A 22,581-nucleotide genomic window follows, 5' to 3' on the forward strand; every position below is an offset into this window, starting at 1 on the left:
TTGAAAACTAAAAAAAACATTTTTGTTTGTCATTATTGGGGTATTGTGTGTAGATTTATGGGGGGGGACTATTTCATCCATTTTGGAATAATTCTGTAACGTAACAAAATGGTGAAAAAGTCAAGGAGTCTGAATACTTTCTGAATGCACTGTAAATAACGTTCACTCCCTTAGCCACAAAGCATGTTTTAAGCATGATGGTAGAGGCTGTCAGTGAACAGAGACAGTGATAAATTACACTATGGTTCAGTCCAGCACATCATCTGTTGCGCAGGATCCAAGTGTCCGTCCAGTCTCTGAGCTGCTTGCCCTTGTCCTGACTATGGGGTGACACACAGCCCTCCTCAGCCCAGCAGGTGCTTTACTGAAGGAGCTCTGCGTCTTAGCCCGTCTGTCAGCAAGAGAACTGATGAACAGCCCAGTCACTCCCCACTCCTGACTGCCCTCACAACTGGGACTAATGACTCTGGAAACGATAGAACAATCACAGCGCTGAGAGAGCCATCAATCCCACCGTGCCTTGTGCCCGGGCATCGCTGCCAGTCCAGTCCAGTCTGTTCATAGCTGTAAATAGCTGTTTGTGAGTGTTTGTTTCTGTGTGAGTGTTTGAGCCACACGTTACTGTTTCGGGTTTTGTATATTCACGTTGTTATTTTCTGTTTAGTGTTCTGAGTTTTAATTAAAATCATCATGAACACTTAACACGCTGCGCTTTGGTCCGATCCTTTCTCCTCCTTAGACGAAGAGGAGGAAATCCGTTACAGAAACACCCACCACAAGAAGACCAAGCAGCGTGGTAACGGGCAGCAGCAGTAGCAGCGATGTCAGGACTCCTGGACTTGGGAGGAGATTTTGGACGGCAAGGGACCCTGGGCACAAGCAGGGGAATATCGCCACCCTAAAGCAGAGCTGGAGGCAGCAAAAGCGGAGAGGCGCTGGTATGAGGAGGCAGCACAGCAGCGAGGCTGGAAGCCCGAGAGGCAGCCCAAAATGTATTGGGGGAGCACGGAGAGTGTGGCTAAGTCAAGTAGGAGACCTGAGCCAACTCCCCATGCTTACTGGAGAGGGAGAGGGACCGAGCAGGCACAGTGTTTTGCGGTGGAGTGCACGGTGTCCCCGGTGCGTGTGCATAGCCCTGTGCGGTACATTCCAGCTCCTCGTATCAGCCGGGATAGAAGCCGGCTCTACGCATCTGGTCTCCAGTGCGTCTCCTCGGGCCGGCGTACATGGCACCAGCCTTACGCATGGTGTCCCCGGTTCACCAGCACAGCCCAGTGCGGGCTATTCCACCTCGCCGCACTGGCCTGGCTACGGGGAGCATTCAACCAGGTAAGGTTGGGCAGGCTCAGTGCTCAAGAGCTCCAGTGCGCTTGCACGGTCCGGTCTATCCGGTGCCACCTCCACGCACCAGCCCTCCGGTGGCAGCCCCCCGCACCAGGCTGTCTCTCCGTCTTCTCCCTACAGGTGCTCCCGCCTGTCCAGCGCTGCCAGAGCCTTCCTCCTGCCCAGCGCTGTCAGAGTCTCCCTTCTGTCCTGAGCTGCCAGAGCCTTCCGTCTGTCCTGAACCGCCAAAGTCTCCTGTCTGTCCGGAGCTGCCAGAGCCGTCAGTCAGCCAGGAGCTGCCAGAGCCGTCAGTCAGCCAGGAGCAACCAGAGCCGTTAGTCAGCCAGTAGCTGCCAGAGCTGCCTGTCACGCCAGCGATGCCGGAATCGCCCTTCACTCCGGAGCTGCCGGAGTTTCCCGCCTGTCAGGCGCTGCCGGAGTCTCCCGCCTGTCTGGCGCTGCCGGAGTCTCCCGCCTGTCCGGCGCTGCCGGAATCTCCCGTCCATTCGGGACCCGTGGCGTGGGTCCCCAGTCCAACGTGGCGGCGAGGGTCACCGCTCTAAAGTGGCCACGGAGGCGGGCTAAGAGGCGGACAAAAACTATGGTGAAGTGGGGTCCACGTCCCGCGCCAGAGCCGCCACCGCGGACAGACGCCCACCCAGACTCTCCCCTATAGGTTCAGGTTTTGCGGCCGGAGTCCGCACCTTTGAGGGGGGTACTGTCACATTCTGACCATAGTTCTGTTATTTTATTCTTTGTTTTAGTATGGTCAGGGCGTGAGTTGGGGTGGCAGTCTATGTTTGTTTTTCTATGTTGGTTTTTGTGTTCAGCCTAGTATGGTTCTCAATCAGAGGCAGGTGTCGTTAGTTGTCTCTGATTGAGAATCATACTTAGGTAGCCTGGGTTTCATTTTTGGTTTGTGGGTGTTTGTTTCCGTGTGAGTGTTTGGGCCACACGGTACTGTTTCGGGTTTTGTATATTCATGTTGTTATTTTCTGTTTAGTGTTCTGAGTTTTAATTAAAATCATCATGAACACTTACCACGCTGAGCGTTGGTCTGATCCTTGCTCCTTCTCAGGCGAAGAGGATGAAATCCGTTACAATAGCCCAAAATTGCATTCTGTTTTGGTCAGCTAGGTAAAAGGAATTAATCTGAAGTGTCCCGTGCTCAGTCACAGGCTTCTGCTATCTGTTGGTATGGGTAGAAAGTTTCCATGCTCCCAAAGCACAGACCTTTAGTCTTACCAAGCCTTGCTGTATCTGCAATGGTTTTCCTAAAGTATTAACCCTCCATTGATGTTTGGATCTTAACATCTCTGTTATGGTAACATGAATCAGCTTTCTAAACTGCTTTCCTCCAGGCATGGGCCAGATAGACAGACTGACGGATGATAGAGAGTCAGACAGACGGCAAGGAGAGGAACTAGACTGGAGGGGTGTGGATGGGGGAAGGGTGGGGTGCAGAAGCTGAGTGATTTGCTCAGACAAAGAGGCCTATACAGAACTGAACAGACAAAAAAGTTGCATCATTATCACAATTAATGGAGAATTAATGTAGGCGTCTCCATGGGGATGTTTTCTTTGGAGAGCTCTACTGAGAATACGTCTGTCATTCCTGTGCCATCATCAACTGACTGCTTCAGGCATTGGCTTGTTCCATCACATTTTAGTTTCCATCTGCTGTCTGTCTGGTGTATCTCGCTGTAAAGAAAAAGGGGCCAGGAAACAGTTTTTCCCCATGAACACCCAGGGGAAGCAACCAGGTATTGTAGAGATACACTGCAGTCAGGGGCATCATACACCCATTATTTTAGAGGTGGCACAAAGTATGTAAGGATGGAGAGGAGTGTTCTGGAGGGTGGCTTGTTTCAGCGGGATGTCATCTGTGGGCAGCAAGAGCGCGCAATGTGATTTTCTGGATTTTTTTCTCATTTTGTCTGTCATAGTTGAAGTGTACCTATGATGATAATTACAGGCCTCTCTCATCTTCTTAAGTGGGAGAACTTGCACAATTGGTGGCTGACTAAATACTTTTTTGCCCCACTGTAAATTAAATCTAAAGGCTTTTCCAAAAAAACCTTCCCAATTAAATATTAACTGCAAAGTAAGACTACCTGGTAGAATGATATCATGATGTTTTGTATCAATTGCGGCGGGGGGAGCATTTGTTTGGCAAACTCTGCCATCACATGTAGGACATTGTACAGTACAGAAACACAGCTAGCCAACAGGTCTCTTGCTAGGTGTGCAACTTCCGCTACACCCTCCAATACATTTTTTGGGGCAGGGGATATTTTTCAAAATTTGAGTGTACCGACTTCTCCAGGCACCACTACACCACTGGGCATGTTGATGAGTTAGTTAAAACTTCTCATGGCTGCAGGGGCAGTATTGAGTAGCTTGGATGAAAGGTGCCCAGAGGTTCCCAGGGTCAACGGCCTGCTCCTCAGTCCCAGTTGCTAATATATGCATATTATTAGTAGTATTGGATAGAAAACACTCTGAAGTTTCTAAAACTGTTTGAATGATGTCTGTGAGTATAACAAAACTCCAAAAAGGAAGTGAGAAATCTGAGGTTGGTTGATTTTCAACCCAGCCCCTATTGAATTCACAGTGGGATATGGATGAAGTTGCACTTCCTAGGGCTTCCACTAGATGTCAACCGTCTTTAAAAACTTGAATGAGGCTCCTACCGTGTTGTGGGGCTGAATGGGAGCTGAATGAGCCAGGTGTCAGGCAGAGAGCCAAGGGCTGGTCACGCGCAATTCACATAATAGCGACCTGCGTTCCATGGCTTCTCCACATGTTTGGATTTGTGTACTAAACTCGCTAATAAAAGTAGCTACTTGGACATAAATAATGGACATTATCGAAAAAAATCAAGCATTTATTGTGGAACTAGAATTCCTGGGAGTGCATTCTGATGAAGATCATCAAAGGTAAGGGAATATTTATAATGTGATTTCTGATTTCTGTTGACTCCAACATGGTGGAAAAGTGTATTTATTTCCGGAGTGATGTCTCAGATTATTGCATGGTTTGCTTTTTCCGTAAAGTTTTTAAAAAATCTGACACTGGTTGCATTAAGGGGAGGTATATTTATAATTCCATGTGTATAACTTGTATTTTCATCTACATTTATGATGAGTATTTCTGTTGATTTGTTGTGGCTATGCAAAATCACTGGACGTTTTTGGAACTAGTGAACGTAACTCGCCAATGTAAACTCAGATGTTTTGATATAAATATGAACTTTATCAAACAAAACATACCTGTATTGTGTAACATGAAGTCCTATGAGTGTCATCTGATTTTTACTTTTATTTTACCAGGCAAGTCAGTTAAGAACAAATTCTTATTTTCAATGACGGCCTAGGAACAGTGGGTTAACTGTCTGTTCAGGAGCAGAACGACAAACTTGTACCTTGTCAGCTCGGGGATATGAACTTGCAACCTTTTGGATACTAGTCCAAAACTCTAACCACTAGGCTACCCTGCCGCCCCGATCATCAAAGGTTATTGATTAATTTTATCTCTATTTGTGCTTTTTGTGACTCCTCTCTTTGGCTGGAAAAATGTCTGGAAAATGTCTGGGTTTTTCTGTGAGTTGGTGGTTACCTAACATAATCGTTTGTGGTGCTTTCGCTGTAAAGCCTATTTGAAATCGGGCACTGTGGTGGGATTAACAACAAGAATACCTTTAAAACGTTATAAGACACATGTATGTTTGAGGAATTTTAAGTATGATATTTCTGTTGTTTTGAATTTGGAGCCCTGCACTTTCACTGGCTGTTGTCAAATCATCCCGTTAACGGGATTATAGCCCTAAGAAGTTTTAAGGAATACAAAAAGTATAGCAAAGGGACCTGTCTTCGTTAAATAGCAAAAAACAAATAATTCAGTCAACATTCATTCTGGTTATTGACTATGCCGATATATGAATGCAGCTGCCACTGTATTGAAGCCATTGGACACAGTTTATCATACCACATTGTGCTTTATTATGGGCGATAGGTTTAGTAGGCATCACTGTATTTTGTATCAGAAAGTAGGCTGGCCCTCCTTGAAGTCTCATAGAGCTTTGCATTGCACTCTTTGTTTATAAAGCCCTCTTGCATAAACTTCTGCTATACCTTATCTCATTGTTAACGTTCAGACTTATCCAACTCATTTTCCAAAGCTTTTAAAACATGGGAGCCAAACGCAGAAACTATGGATATTCTACAACTTCCTCTGCGGTTGCGCATTATCATAATGCATATGCGCGCCACTAGAAATCACTCTATTAGCATGATTGTGTTAGTCAAAACATCCTGACAAAATACAACACATTACTGACCTTATGGCCTGGACCTTGTAGACTAAACTGCAGAGAAAAAACCCACAACTAATCCAAATGATTATTTCGAAATGAATTTAGGATGCATTCCAAACGCAAGGTTAGTCAAATTACATAGGCTATTCACTGCAATTTACAGCCTAGATTCGAGTTTTGTACTCACTTGATAACAATAATAACATTATTCATTATTACATTGTGTTGTGGTAGCCTATGTCAAGTCAAATCAAAGTTTATTTGTCACGTGCGCCGAATACAACAGGTGTAGACCTTACAGTGAAATGCTTACTTACAGGCTTTAACCAACAGTGCAATTTTTAAGCAGAAAAAGGTATTAGGTGAACAATAAATAAGTAAAGAAATAAAACAACAGTAAAAAAGACAGTGAAAAATGACAGTAGCGAGGCTATATACAGTAGCGAGGCTATAACAGTAGGGAGGGCATACACAGGCACCGGTTAGTCGGGCTGATTGAGGTAGTATGTACATGGATGTATAATTAAAGTGACTATGCATATATGATAAACAGAGAGGAGCAGCAGCATAAACGAGGGGTTGGGGTGGCACACAATTCAAATAGTCCGGTTAGCCATTTGATTCTTATGGCTTGGGGGTAAAAACTGTTGAGGAACCTTTTGGTCCTAGACTTGGCGCTCCGGTACCGCTTGCCATGCGGTAGTAGAGAGAACAGTCTATGACTGGGATGTCTGGGGTCTTTGACAATTTTTAGGGCCTTCCTCTGACACCGCCTGGTCTAGAGGTCCTGGATGGCAGGCAGCTTAGCCCCAGTGATGTACTGGGCCGTACGCACTACGCTCTGTAGTGCCTTGCGGTAGGAGGCCGAGCAGTTGCCGTACCAGGCAGTGATGCAACCACTCAGGATGCTCACGATGTTGCAGCTGTAGAACATTTTGAGGATCTCAGGACCCATGCCAAATCTTTTTAGTTTCCTGAGGGGGAATAGGCTTTGTCATGCCCTCTTCTCGACTATCCTGGTGTGTTTGGACCATTCCAGTTTGTTGGTGATGTGGACACCAAGGAACTTGAAGCTCTCAACCTGCTCCACTACAGCCCCGTCGATGAGAATGGGGGCATGCTCGGTCCTCCTTTTCCTGTAGTCCACAATCATCTCCTTATTCTTGGTTACGTTGAGGGATAGGTTGTTATTCTGGCACCACCCGGTCAGGTGTCTGACCTCCTCCCTATAGGCTGTCTCGTTGTTGTCGGTGATCAGGCCTACCACTGTTGTGTCGTCTGCAAACCTAATGATGGTGTTGGAATTGTGCATGGCCACGCAGTCGTGGGTGAACAGGGAGTACAGGAGGGGACTGAGCACTCACCCCTGAGGGGCTCCAGTGTTGATGATCAGCATGGCAGATGTGTTGCTAACTACCCTCACCACCTGGGGGCAGCCCGTCAGGAAGTCCAGGATCCAGTTGCAGAGGGAGGCGTTTAGTCCCTGGATCCTTAGCTTAGTGATGAGCTTTGAGGGAACTATGGTGTGAACGCTGAGCTGTAGTCAATGAATAGCATTCTCATGTAGGTGTTCCTGTTGTCCAGGTTGGAAAGGGCAGTGTGGAGTGCAATAGAGATTGCATCATCTGTGGATCTGTTTGGGAGGTATGAAAATTGGAGTGGGTCTGGGATAATAGTGTTGATGTGAGCCATTACCAGCCTTCAAAGCACTTCATGGCTACGGATATGAGTGCTACGGGTCTGTAGTCGTTTAAGCAGGTTGCCTTAGTGTTCTTAGGCACAGGGACTATGGTGGTCTGCTTGAAACGTGTTGGTATTACAGACTCAATCAGGTACATGTTGAAAATGTCAGTGAAGACACCTGCCAGTTGGTCAGCACATGCCCAGAGCACACATCCTGGAAATCTGTCTGGCCCGTGGCCTTGTGAATGTTGACCTTTTTCAAAGGTCTTACTCACGTCGGCTACGGAGAGCATGATCACACAGTCATCTGGAACAGCTGATCCTCTCATGCGTGCCTGAAGCAGTGTTGCTTGCCTCGAAGTGAACATATAAGTGATTTAGCTCGTCTGGTAGGCTCATGTCACTGGGCAGCTCGCGGCTGTGCTTCCCTTTGTAGTCTGTAATAGTTTGCAAGCCCTGCCACTTAAGATGAACGTCGGAGCCAGTGTAGTACAATTCAATCTTTCCCCTGTACTGACACTTTGCCTGTTTGATGGTTCATCTGAGAGCCTAGCAGGATTTCTTATAAGCTTCTGGGTTAGAGTCCCGCACCTTGAAAGTGGAAGCTCTACCCTTTAGCTCAGTGAGAATGTTGCCTGTAGTCCATAGCTTCTGGTTGGGGTATGTACGTACAGTCACTGTTGAGACGACATCCTCGATGCACTTATTGATAAAGCCAGTGACTGATGTGGTGTACTCCTCAATGCCATTGGAAGAATCCCAGAACATGTTCCAGTCTGTGATACCAAAACAGTCCTGTAGTTTAGCATCTGTTTCATCTGACCACTTTTTTTATAGACAGAGTCACTGGCGCTTCCTGCTTTAATTTTTGCTTGTAAGCAGAAATCAGGAGGATAGAATTGTAGTCAGATTTACCAAATGAAGGGCAAGCTTTGTACATGCCTCTGTGTGTGGAGTACAGGTGATCTAGATTTTTTTCCCTCTGGTTGCACATTTAACATGTTAATAGAAATTAGGTAGAACTGATTTAAGTTTCCCTGCATTAAAGTCTCTGGCCAGTAGGAGCTCCGCCTCTGGGTGAGCGATTTCCTGTATGCTTATTTCCTTATACAGCTGACTGAGTGTGGTCTTAGCGCCAGCATCCATCTGTGATGGTAAATAAACAGCCACGAAAAGTATATATGAAAACTCTCTTTGCAAATAGTGTGGTCCGCAGTTTATCAAAAGATACTCTACTTCAGGCGAGCAAAATCTAGAGACTTTCTTAGATTTCGTGCACCAGCTGTTGTTTACAAATATGCTGTAAGATATGGTGGCATAAACACTATGTACAAAATAGGTTACAAATAACGTGAGAAAAAACACATAATAGCACAATTGATTTGGCGTCCGTAAAACTGCTGCCAATTTTAATACGTAGGATACTTTTGTTGTCCCTAACAAACTGAAACATGTGGTAGCTTTTCCAGCTGCATACCCGGGGACTGGGAGAGAGCTAAATGTAGTGTGTTTTTGAATGGCTACAATTAAATATATGCTACAATATTATTTTTCATTAGGCAGGGTAGCCTAGTGGTTAGAGCAGGGGTGTCAAACTCAAATACCCAGTGGGCCAAAATGTAAAACCTGAACAAAGTCACGGGCCAACATTGAACAAATTAACCTTTTAATATGGACCCAAACAAGTTTTGCTTTAACATTGAATATGGAACAAGCATCGCTTATTACCATACAATATATAATTTAATAGTGGAGACATGCAAAATTGAATTTCAAATGAAAAAACACATCAATGGCATTAATTTATTAAATAAATAAAATTTAAATAAAAATTGTATGCCTCTTTTCTATTTGCAGCCTTCTGATTTAAATACCAAAATAAACTTTTTCCACTGGCTAATAATTTTACAAATAAAATTATAATAAATCAATCAACCATTCAAGCCCATGCCTTGTAGCAAGAAAAAGTGCATAAAGAAAACGTTAATTATTGCACACTGGTCTAATCTGATGTGCCCAAGCCAGATACCTGGCATCTCTTCTTGGATGCTAGTTCATCAATGTCTGGGCTCAAGCTCTGAGCTGAAGAAATCCTCAGTATCGAGCGAAGATGTTCATCAGTCAGACGTCTCCTGTTAGTTGTTTTGGTCATCTTCATCGAGGAGAAAAGTTGCTCGCATAGATAAGTGCTGCCGAACATGGAGAGCATCTGAGCAGCTTGGGTGCGGAGCTGAGGCATTGTGTCAGGGTTGAACCGTGGAAACTGTGCGGCGCCCACAGCATCATACTTTGACTTCAGCGTGTCGTTTCACTGGAGTTCAATCAGCTCCATTTGGATGTTGGTTGGTGCATTTTCCACATCAACTGCGAAGGGATTACTAAGCAGTTCAAACTTGCATTTCTGGGCATTGAAGTCGGCAAATCGCCGGCTAAACTCAGCAGCGAGAACACTGAGTTTTTCAGCAAACTGTGCGCATGGGAACACGGCGGTAGAGATCTGCGCTTTAATGGTTTGGCAGCAGGGAAAATGGCAAGGGTTTCCTTGCAGCATCTGATTCTCCCACAGGCACAGTTTAGTTTTGAAGGCCCTCACTGCAGCGTACATGTCTGTGATGATGCGCCCCCGCCCCTGAAGCTGCAGGTTCAGCGCATCGAGATGGCTTGAGATGTCACAGAGAAAGGCCAGCTCACACAGGAACTTTTGCTCCCGGAGCTCTGCTGTATCCTTCCCTTTGGTTTCCAGGAATTGACATATTTCCTCACGCAGCTCGAAACATCTGTTCAGTACTTTTCCTCTGCTTAGCCATCTCACCTCTGTGTGATACGGCACGTCTGCGTATTCCGAACCACACTCCTCCAGAAAAGATTTAAACTGGTGGTGATTTAGACCTTTGGCTCTTATAAAGTAAACACCTGTGTTACTGTGGTCATAACATGTTCCATCTTTAGGGCTTTGGCACACAGTGCTTCCTGATGTATGATGCAGTGGTAAACAGTTAGCTCACCTGCACAGTTCTCTTCCCGCATCTTCTCCCGAACCATGCCCATCAGTCCACTCTTTTTACCGCACATCGCTGGCGCACCATCTGTCGTTAATCCAACAAGTTTATCCCACGGCAGCTTTATTTCAGTTACACATTTGGAAACCTCCTCAAAGATTTCCTTTCCTGTGGTTGTGCCATGCATTGATTTGAATCCTAATAGCTCCTCCGTAACACACAGATTTGAGTCCGCAACAAAATCTTTTCCCTTTTCCATCAGCTGGTCATACAGATTGGTGGCAAGATCACATGTGCGATCAGCTACTGTGTTCCTGCTCAGGCTCACGTTTGAAAATGCATGTTTTTTCTCTGGGCATACGAGGTCACAAACCTTCATCATGCACTTTTTCATGAACTCTCCCTCATTAAAGGGCCGGGCTGATTTTGCGATCTCTGCTGCCACTATATAACTAGCCTTTACAGCAGCCTCGCTTTGTGATGTGGCTTTTTTAAACATATTCTGTTGTGAAACCAAACTTCTTTTCATCTCCTCTACTTTCTGGCTCCTTTGAGTCATGTCCAGGTCCTTGTATTTGTCATGGTGTTTCGTTTTATAGTGTCGTCTAATGTTGTACTCCTTACTTACAGCCACGTTGACTCCACAAACAAGACAAACAGGTTTGTCTTTTACATATGTAAACAGATATTCTGCCTCCCACTTGTCCAGAAAGCTCCTGTTTTCTGCCTTTCTTTTCGGCATTTTTGGGAAGGGTTAGCTCGCTGACAGTTGTAGCGTCTATGTTGCTATGACTACTGTCACAGAGGAGAGAGCGTTTCTGGGTCCTGTCCTGATTGGCGCGCGAAAACAGCAGAGCATTATGGGATTCGTAGTATTAGTGGTGAATGCGCTGTATAATACCGGCGGGCCAGCTCTAGTAGTAATTTGGTATTGTCTCGCGGGCCAAATATAATTACCCCACGGGCCAAATTTGGCCCACGGGCCAGAGTTTGACACCCATGGGTTAGTGCGTTGGACAGGTAACCTAAAGGTTGCAAGTTCAAATCCCCAAGCTGACAAGGTACAAATCTGTTGTTCTGCCCCTGAACAGGCAGTTAACCCACTGTTCCTAGCCTGTCATTGAAAATAAGAATGTGTTCTTAACTGACTTGTGTAGTTAAATAAAGAAAATATTTACAGTGCCTTGTGAAAGTATTCGGCCCCCTTGAACTTTGCCACATTTCAGGCTTCAAACATAAAGATATAAAACTGTATTTTTTTGTGAAGAATCAACAACAAGTGGGACACAATCATGAAGTGGAACGACATTTATTGGATATTTCAAACTTTTTTAACAAATCAAAAACTGAAAAATTAGGCGTGCAAAATGATTCAGCTCCCTTAAGTTAATACTTTGTAGCGCCACCTTCTGCTGCGATTACAGCGGTAAGTCGCTTGGGGTATGTCTCTATCAGTTTTGCACATCGAGAGACTTACATTTTTTCCCATTCCTCCTTGCAAAACAGCTCGAGCTCAGTGAGGTTGGATGGAGAGCATTTGTGAACAGCAGTTTTCAGTTCTTTCCACAGATTCTCGATTGGATTCAGGTCTGGACTTTGACTTGGCCATTCTAACACCTGGATATGTTTATTTTTTAACCATTCCATTGTAGATTTTGCTTTATGTTTTGGATCATTGTCTTGTTGGAAGACAAATCTCCATCCCAGTCTCAGGTCTTTTGCAGACTCCATCAGGTTTTCTTCCAGAATGGTCCTGTATTTGGCTCCATCCATCTTCCCATCAATTTTAACCATCTTCCCTGTCCCTGCTGAAGAAAAGCAGGCCCAAACCATGATGCTACCACCACCATGTTTGACAGTGGGGATGGTGTGTTCAGCTGTGTTGCTTTTACGCCAAACATAACGTTTTGCATTGTTGCCAAAAAGTTCAATTTTGGTTTAATCTGACCAGAGCACCTTCTTCCACATGTTTGGTGTGTCTCCCAGGTGGCTTGTGGCAAACTTTAAACGACACTTTTTATGGATATCTTTAAGAAATGGCTTTCTTCTTGCCACTCTTCCATAAAGGCCAGATTTGTGCAATATACGACTGATTGTTGTCCTATGGACAGAGTCTCCCACCTCAGCTGTAGATCTCTGCAGTTCATCCAGAGTGATCACGGGCCTCTTGGCTGCATCTCTGATCAGTCTTCTCCTTGAATGAGCTGAAAGTTTAGAGGGACGGCCAGGTCTTGGTAGATTTGCAGTGGTCTGATACTCCTTCCATTTCAATATTATCGCTTGCACAGTGCTCCTTGGGATGTTTAAAGCTTGGGAAATCTTTTTGTATCCAAATCCGGCTTTAAACTTCTTCACAACAGTATCTCGGACCTGCCTGGTGTGTTCCTTGTTCTTCATGATGCTCTCTGCGCTTTTAACGGACCTCTGAGACTATCACAGTGCAGGTGCATTCATACGGAGACTTGATTACACACAGGTGGATTGTATTTATCATCATTAGTCATTTAGGTCAACATTGGATCCTTCAGAGATCCTCACTGAAGTTCCGGAGAGAGTTTGCTGCACTGAAAGTAAAGGGGCTGAATAATTTTGCACGCCCAATTTTTCAGTTTTTGATTTGTTAAAAAAGTTTGAAATATCCAATAAATGTCGTTCCACTTCATGATTGTGTCCCACTTGTTGATTCTTCACAAAAAAATACAGTTTTATATCTTTATGTTTGAAGCCTGAAATGTGGCAAAAGGTCGCAAAGTTCAAGGGGGCCGAATACTTTCGCAAGGCACTGTATATTGTCAATATGACAATGAACACAGCCTGAAAGCACTGAATGGATTGAGGCAGGGTGCAGTAGGAAATCACTTCATTTCGATAGGTACAGTAGAACCAAAACTATAGTAAATATTACAGTATTCAATTTGCATTTACCCTGCCCATTCCCAGTCAGCCCAAAAAATACAGTGAATACTACAGAAAAGTCTGCAAAAACACTGTTGTGTAGCATTCACTGTATTCACTATATAGTATGCACTAGAGTATTTTTTAACGTGGGAGTTGCCAGACCCGGTCTCAGGGATAATCTGCTTTTAGGTTTTTTTTGCTCCTGTCATGTGGAATGATCTCCAATGTCCCTGCTGCAAAATACTGCTGACAGATATTTTTATAAATTATTATGATAAAACCGTAACGGCCGTTGTTGGAAGAAGAGGACCAAGGTGCAGCGTGGTAAGTGTCCATATTTTTAATAAAGAAATTGAACACTGAACAAAAGCAACAAAGTGAACGAACGAAACCCGAAACAGATCTGTCTGGTGCAGAATACAAACACTCAACAGAAAATAATCACCTATGAAACACAAGTGGGAAAAGGCTACCTAAGTATGATTCTCAATCAGAGACAACTAACGACACCTGCCTCTGATTGAGAACAATACCAGGCCAAATGCAGAACACAACATAGAAAAAGGAACATAGACAACCCACCCAACTCACGCCCTGACCATACTAAAACAAAGACATAACAAAAGAACTAAGGTCAGAACGTGACAAAAACATGGGCTTCAAAATTAAGTTTAGTAATTAATTTAACATTTGAAAAAAAAATTAAACAGCACAAATCTGAGGCACGTTGTGCCTTTGTGTCCTGTATGGGCATGACACCACTGACTGTAGTTGTAAAGAACAGCCAACCAACAGACAGATGATTGTTATTTTTTTTACCAGAAATTGTGTAAATATGTGTTCACGTGGTTTTAGTTTGCAGTAGTGTATATGTGATGTGACATGTTAAAAAGCTCCACTTAGTCATTGATGCATGTGTGAGTATGGACTGTGCATGCCCCCTGTATCCACAGCCCATGTCAACCTGGTTGTAATTGTATGGGGTTGGGCCAATGTGGTGTCTCTTTTTTGGCTCAACTATGTTGTGGTTGGAATCGACTCCAAGGCTCGACTGAAACATAATCCTGAGTTGTTCTATTATTTGGCTTGAGGAACAGAAAATTACATATTTCCTTCAGAGCGAAACTCCTTGGGAACAGGTATATACCATTGTATTAACAGCTTGTGGGAGATCCATTTGAGGCAGTAATTCATTCAACAATGGCCACAACTACATCCATATGCTTTGTTAATGCCACCTCAAAGAGGGTCAAATTTATCCGCCTCTTTCACAGATTTTCAATGAGCCCCTTTGAATTCACATACCAGTGTACCCAGTACATTAACCAGTCTACACTGACATCTCTGCCGGTTTCTATATCAAGGACAAAGTATTTATTCATGACAACGTTTGTTCAAAAAACAACCTCAGAGAATGTCCAGACAGGAGTTCTTAAACAGGAGGACGGGAAAAAAGAGGCAATTCATGATAATGATAATTAATACCTGTCACGGGACACAGGGCGGCAGCAGGACAATGATAGTTGACATATAAATTGCTGTAAGGTGGAATTTCAGACACTTGGCGGCAGCCTCATATGCAGGAGCAGGTCCCCTCTTGTAGAGCCTGACAGATGAGATTCACATAGGAGCTGGGGCCAGGGGGATTAGACTTCCATTGTTGAATCTATCTTTATGTGCCAAGGACAGAGAGATTGGCCAGACTAGGAGTCTATTGGTTGATTCTCCTGAGAGCCTGTAACCTCACGTGATTGTCTCCTCTTCCAGTGCAGAAGATGGATGGATGTGTTATTCAGTGACATGATCTCAACAGAAAGCTGTGAACTACAGAATAAAGCGTTCATCAGGTGGCTAAATGATTGTACTCTAGAGAGTTGACTGATTGTCTTATCTCAGACAGAAGCTCGACATTGTCACACAGAATTACTTTTGGACAAGTCAAACAATAGTCATTGATGTTTTGATCTGAAGAGTGAAGATAATGTTCTTCCCCAAACCCAGATAACATAAGATTGATGAATAAACACTATATATACAAAAGTATGTGGACACCGCTTCAAATTAGTGGGTTCGGCTATTTCGGCCACACAGGTGTATAAAATCAAGCACACAACCATTGCAATCTCCATAGACAAACATGACAGAAGAATGGCCTTACTGAAGAGCTCAAGTGGAAATGTCTAGGAGCAACAACAGCTCAGCCGCAAAGTGCTAGGCCATACAAGCTCATAGAACGGGACCTCCGAGTGCTGAATTGCGTAGCGTGTAAAAATTCTCTGTCAACGGTTGCAACACTCACTACCAATTTCCAAACTGCCTCTGGAAGCAACGTCACCACAAGCCTAAGATCGTCGGGAGGGTCATGAAATTGGTTTTCATGGCCGAGCAGCTGCACACAAGCCTAAGATCACCATGCACAATGCCAAGTGTCAGCTGTGGTGTAAAGATCGCCGCCAATGGACTCTGGAGCAGTGGAATTACGTTCTCTGGAGTGATGAATCATGCTTCATCATCTGGCAGTTTGTAGGACGAACCTGTGTTTGGCGGATGCCAGGAGCAAGATACCTGCCCCAATGCATAGTGCCATCTGTAAAGTTTGTTGGAGGAGGAATAATGGTCAGTTTTTAATGGTTCCAGTGAAGGGAAATCTTAACGCAACAGCATACAATGACATTCTAGATGAGTCTGTCCTTCCAAGTTTCTGGAACAGTTTGGGGAAGGCCCTTCCCTGTTTCAGCATGACAATGGTCCTGTGCACAAAGCGAAGTCCATGCAGAAATGGTTTGTCGAGATCGGTGTCTAAGAACTTGACTGGCTTTCACAGAGCTCTGACCTCAACCCCATCAAACACTTTTGGGATGAATTGGAACGCCGACTGCGAGCCACATCCAATCGCCCAACATCAGTGCCCAAACTCAATAATGCTCTTGTTGATGAATGGAAGCAAGTGCCTGCAGCAATGTTCCAACATCTAGAGGAAAGCCTTCCCAGAAGAGTGGAGGCTGTTATAGCAGCAAAGGGGGACCAACTCCACATTAATGCCCATGTTCTTGGAATGAGATGTTCGTCAATCAGGTGTCCACATGCTTTTGGTCATGTAGTGTATGTGCAACAAAATGTTTGTGTCAGACAAAGATTCCAAATTCATTACTGAGGGCATTCATGAGCACCATGTTCACTGTGCCCTTGAGGAGGCCTGATCAAGTTTCTGAGTGTGATTTATATTGGAGCAGTTGCGGCGATGGTGTGCACCAGGCCGGACCACACACAAATGCGAACACATGCAGCACAAAGGTGGGCAAGCTGATCTCTAACCGCCCTCCTGCACGACCCCAGGTATGATCCATGGAGATGCTCAAGCTCACATCAAGAGGAAGAAATGCTGGGTCCTCACTGGAGATGGACCAAACCCAATGATCCGGTCTCCCTGACTTATTTGTTCACATTGTTGGCCAACAGCACAGCATGACTGATGGCTTCTACAGGTAACTGCCAAAATAAAGGAAACACCAACATAAAGCGTCTTAATAGGGCCTTGTGCCACCACGTGCCAGAAGAACTTCAATGCACCTTGGCATTGATTCTACAAGTGTCTGGAACTCTATTGGAGGGATGCAACAACATTCTTCCATGAGAAATTCCATAATTTGGTGTTTTGTTGATGGTGGTGGAAAACACTGTCTCAGGCAAAGCTCCAGAATCTCCAGTGTTCAATTGGGTTGAGATCTGGTGACTGAGACAGCCATTGCATATGGTTTACATCATTTTCATGCTCATCAAACCATTCAGTGACCACAGTTCCCTGTGGATGGGGGGCATACCATAGCCAAGGTAGTCAAAAATAATGGCTTGCCCAGCATTTTTATGCATGGCCCTGAGCATGATTGGATGTTAATTGCTTAATTAACTCAGGAACCACACCTGTGTGGAAGCACCTGCTTTCAATACATTTGTATCCGTCATTTACTCAAGTGTTTAGATTCATTTGGCAGTTACCTGTACAATAATAGCCAGATGGAAGTTTCATGTCCTCTCCATTTCCTGTAAGCCATAAACACAATATCAAGCGATGTCAAATCGGAAGCTTACATAAAAACTCTTAAGAGTCAGATATTCAGTGCAGTGCAATACTAATCCCTAAATATTGTAATGTGACTGGTACGTTCTCATGTGCTCGGACACATAGTAATCACATATCTTAATCCAATCATGTAGCGTAATTCTTGAAGTCCACATTCATTCTGTCTTATCACGTATAAAACAATGTGATATGTGATGTAATGATATAAAGGGGTGGTAGATTATCTGAAGAGTGGGAAATATTTAGGTCAAAGCCACGTGTATGGTCACACAACACAAGGTCTGAATTTGACCTCCAAAGCCAGAGTTAAGACCATGACATGCCTGGTGCAAAGGGCACCATCCATCCAGGTCGCCCTAGCCCCAAACACAGGGTAGATTTCCTGCGCCTGGAAAACAAACAAGTGCCAGACAACCAGAGACTCATGACCACCAACCCCAAGGGCCCACTTACTCTCACTGTTATCCCACAAAACCCAGGTCTGGTTACACCTCCCTGGGAGACCTCGGCCTTGGCCAGGAAAAGTGGTGTCATTACTGTCCTCATTACCCGTCCTGACCCTGCCTGCCTCCCTGCACCCTTCCTCCATCACTCAGGCCCTGCTGACAGCTCCCAATCACCAAGCAGGACCAGAGAGCAGGGATAGCAACCCTGCCTGCCCAGGCCAGGTGGACAGGAGAGGGTGGGTGTCGGCCCTGAGAGGGCCCCCCCATTGTTACCTCCCTCAGCTCTGTGTAATTTACTGTTGGCTCTGTTGTGGGGATACGGACAAATGGCCTCTGTTGTTGGGCTCGGAGAGGTACTGTAGACAAGGCTGAGTGGATCACCCACAACATTGTGTGTTCCAGCTAGCTGCATAGCTGCATCTCTGTTTGTGTTCTTTCACTGTAAAAATATTTCCCTTTATTTGACAGGGAGAAAAACAGATAAAGAAGATGTGCACAATGATGAGAGGAAGACTTACTGTGTTGACACTAATTAACTGGAGAAAGCTGGAGCTGAAAAAGACAGGACTGAAACAGTCTGGCATTTCAAAGGTTAACTTCTGATTACAGTTACAAAGAGAAAAAGACAACTGGGGGAAAAACTCCCACAGAGAGAGAGAAAGCTCACACTTCTGACTTTGGAAATGGCATGGAAAGGTATTCATTGATGGACAGAAAGTGTCCACTTCAGTGACAGCACCACTGAGAGGTTCTTAGATCAGCAGATTCCTCTTTGGTCCATCTTTTCTGCTTTTAACATGAAGGACTGATGGATCTCTTAACATGATCATTTAAAGAGGGGGGGAAGCAGGGAGGGAAGGGAAAGGGGATACCTGGTCAGTTGAACAACTGAATGCATTCAAACGAAATGTGTTAAGCACACATAGCACTAAGCAGAGCCTTTCAGTAACCAGGGAAAAACCACAATAAGGAAATAGATTTATTTGAACCAATATATAGTATGGCAAGGAAACACAAGATATACAGTATAACTATCACATTGAACAGTTAATCAATCCAGTGAGTAACTTAGAAACCCAGAATCCAACTTGAGCAGTAAACATCAACACTCTCTAATTATATAGCATTCATTAAGGTTCTAATTACATAACGACCTTAAAACTGACACAAACAGTTATTACATGTATTTATTAGAAAGGGAATGGTTCCTGTTTACAAAATTGGAGGCTTAATTGCATATTTCCTGTAATACTTACACTACATGACCAAAGTATGTGGACACCTGGTCATTGAATATCTCATTACAAAACCATGGGCGTTAATATGGAGTTGTTCCCCCCTTTGCTGCTATAACAGCCTCCACTCTTCTGGGAAGGCTTTCCCACTAGATGTTGGAACATTGCTGCGAGGACTTGCTTCCATTCAGCCACAAGACCATTAGTGAGGTCGGGCGATTAGGCCCGGCTCGCAGTCGGCATTCCAATTAATCCCAAAGGTGTTCGATGGGGTTGAGGTCAGGGCTCTGTGCAAACCATTTAAGTTCTTCCACATTGATCTCGACAAACCATTTCTATGTGGACCTCGCTTTGTGCATTGTCATGCTGAAACAGTAAAAGTCCTTTCCCAAACTGTTGCCACAGAGTTCGAAGCACAGAATCATCTAGAATGTCATTGTATGCTGTAGCATTAAGATTTCCCTTTACTGGAACTAAGCAGCCTAGCACAAACCACAAACTGACTTGTTGGAAAGGTGGCATGCTATGAAGGTGCCACGTTGAAAGTTACTGAGCTCTTCACAGACAGACAACTGCCAATGTTTGTCTATGGAGATTTCATGGCTATGTGCTCGATTTTATACACCTGTCAGCAACGGGTGTACCTGAAATAGCCAAATCAACTAGTTTGAAGGGGTGTCCACATACTTTTGTATACATAGTTTTACAGTGTATTCATCATATTCACAGCTGTCATTTTAACTCTATCTTAAATCCTTTTCCCCATGTAGCCTACTTTCTCTATGGGGTTGATGTTTTTGTACAGGGGTCGGCCATCTTGGGCAGCTACTGCAAGCCTCTGCAGTCCATCACCCCCATGTTTATAGGACACATCTCTCCACACAAGATAAGGCTCTCTCTGTCAGCACCATGGAGAAGGCACCAGTTTCCCCCTTCACACATCAGTCTCAGTGATGGCCCCGGTGCTTTCCACTGGCCTCCCCATAAGCAACTTACAGTTCAACTAAGTCATGTAATTTTTTATAATCCTTTCTCTGATTTCTATCGTCCTCATGAGGTTATTTTAGTGTGTAGGTCCTGACAGACACAGACCACAGTGATCAGTGCTGCTCTGCAAAAAGTGAGCTGGGAAACCAGCAGTCTAGAATTCAGGGACAGGTGTCTGAGCCAAGCCTCCAGCAGTTGGGGGACGATAACACATTTACAACTCCCAGTGCTGCTTGCCTGTAGTCAATTACTGTCAGTAAGACCAGTGGAAACAGGACCGGATGTACAGACAGGAGCTGAGGATGGGCAGACTGGAGAATATATTAGGAATGGTATGTGAGGGTCATGTGAGGTAAACCTTACTATACACAGAGTAACAGTAATGTTAATCTGTAAATGAATACACTTCAATATTCCTCAATGACATCACTCAATTCAATTAGCCAAATGTTTATGAAACATATAAAAAAAAAAATATTTGATTTGATTGACCTTTTACCCCTTTTTTTCTCTTTTTTTCTCTTTTGGTAGTTCCTGTAAGGTCCTGACGCCGGGGATGAGAAGCAGGTACGGGGAGTCAAACATTTATTCAGGAACAGACATAGAACATGACAGGAACAGGGTGAGCACACGGGTAAACAAAGACATATGACAAACAATCCCGAAGCATGAAACAGACAGATAAAGGGAAGGAAATTACACAAGTAATTGAGTCCACGTGAGTCCAATGAGCGCTGATGTGCGTGACGGGGAAAGGCATGTGCCTGTACTGAAGGTGGTTTGAGTGGGTAATGTTGAGGGAGGAAGAGCGGGAGCAGGCGTGACTGTTACAGTCTTGTTCCATCGCTGCAACTCCCATATGGACTCTGGAGAGGTGAAGGTCGAGTGGCCATGTGTCCTCTGAAACATGAGACAAGGACATGCCGCCAGGCCAAACCCTCCCCTAACGCGACGCTGGGCCAATTGTGCGCCGCCTCATGGGCCCCTCGGTCGCAGCCGGCTGCAACAGAGCCTGGGATCTAACCCGGGTCTGTAGTGACGCCTCAAGCACTATGAAGCAGCGCCTTAGACCGCTGCACCACTCGGGAGGGCCTTAATTTCAGGAAACTAGACGTATGTCGCGCTTCACTACTTCACAGGGGCTCCATTTGAACGTAAACTTTGTTTTTTTTATTATCAAAATGCATTTTTTGGCAGAAATGCCTTCTGGAACATGTGAACTTTCATGTTCCTTAATAACAAAGGTATATGCCATCTGTAAATACGAATACAATTGTTCAATTACGAGCCTAGTTGGTTTAACCGCGGAAAAAGTCAGCAACCTTCCCACTAGCCATGATTGCCTGAGATAATGAGTGGGCTGGACATGTCAAGAGATGAGTTCTGATTGGTCTGCCATGTAGCATGCTTCTGTCTATAACATGAGCTGGTCAGTATGTGTAGGTAATCCTTTCTAAAGCAGCTTTTTTGAAGGATATCAAGTAATAAAACTGCATACGTTTTGCTGTCCACTTTCTGGAGGACCGAGTTTTGAAATCAGTAGAATAGGAGTATGAGAGCAAAGGAGATGGAGAAATTTCTGCTGTTTAATTACAAATATGCAGACAGAGTTGAAAAGAGAACACACAGAAGGCTGTTGTATAAAACACGTCTCCGGATTACATCTTTAAACTAAGGGCAACCATGGCATCCGTGACAGAGAAGGAGAAGCGTCCATCCATGCATAAGGATAAGATAGTCTAGCTAGCTACATTTTCAGATATTGCACGCTTCTCATTTTGTCAGAAAGTCATTTCATTTCAAGTCAAAGTGTACTGTTAGGTAGCTAGCTAATGTTAGCTGGCTGGCTAGCTAGCTAATGTTGCATTTATGATCGGTGTAGTAATATTATTCATATCTCAGACCCATTTGCATTGCTAGTTATAGCCTAATATTAGCTAGCTAACATTGAACTTGGTTGGTTAGCTACCTGCAGATTAATGCATGGTAGTAACGTTATGAGTTGGGATTATGGTTAATTGTTTCGTTAGCTATCTAACTACATGTCTAACAAAAGACTCCACTATGGAAGCAACTATTTCAATAGAATATTTATGATGTCGCTGGTAAAGCACAGAATAACTGACAAATTTATGAACGCTCAACACCCGTTGAATATGGCCAGTGTCAGTAAACTTTGGCAAAAAAAGCATAATTAAATTGTTTCCAGCAGCACAGCTCCAGTCACCAATGCTCTGGATAACATAAAAACAGCCTAACCAGCTCTGCTAGGGCAAGTAAAATGGTCAGAGTGAGCTGTTTTCTCTTTTGTGTCGAAGTAACTAGAAAGCTAGCCAACTTTAGCTTGGGTGCTTGAATGCTGTTTGGTCGGATCAATCCTACTAAGCTCGGATCAACCTTACTTCTCGGCCAGAGCATCCATTGTGCACTCTGAAAGCTCTGAGAGTGAAACGATCTGAATTTACAAACGGACAATCTGACAACGCTCTGAGTTTACGAAACCCCAGGGCACTCCAGATTAAATTTATGAACACACCCATAGTATAAACCAGCCTTTAGTCTTTAAATATTTGGTTGTTTAGGACATAGCCTCACATGTGAATCCTTAAAGAGC

This window comes from Oncorhynchus clarkii, chromosome 17 (genome assembly GCF_045791955.1).
Source record: "Oncorhynchus clarkii lewisi isolate Uvic-CL-2024 chromosome 17, UVic_Ocla_1.0, whole genome shotgun sequence".
NCBI lineage: Eukaryota > Metazoa > Chordata > Actinopteri > Salmoniformes > Salmonidae > Oncorhynchus > Oncorhynchus clarkii.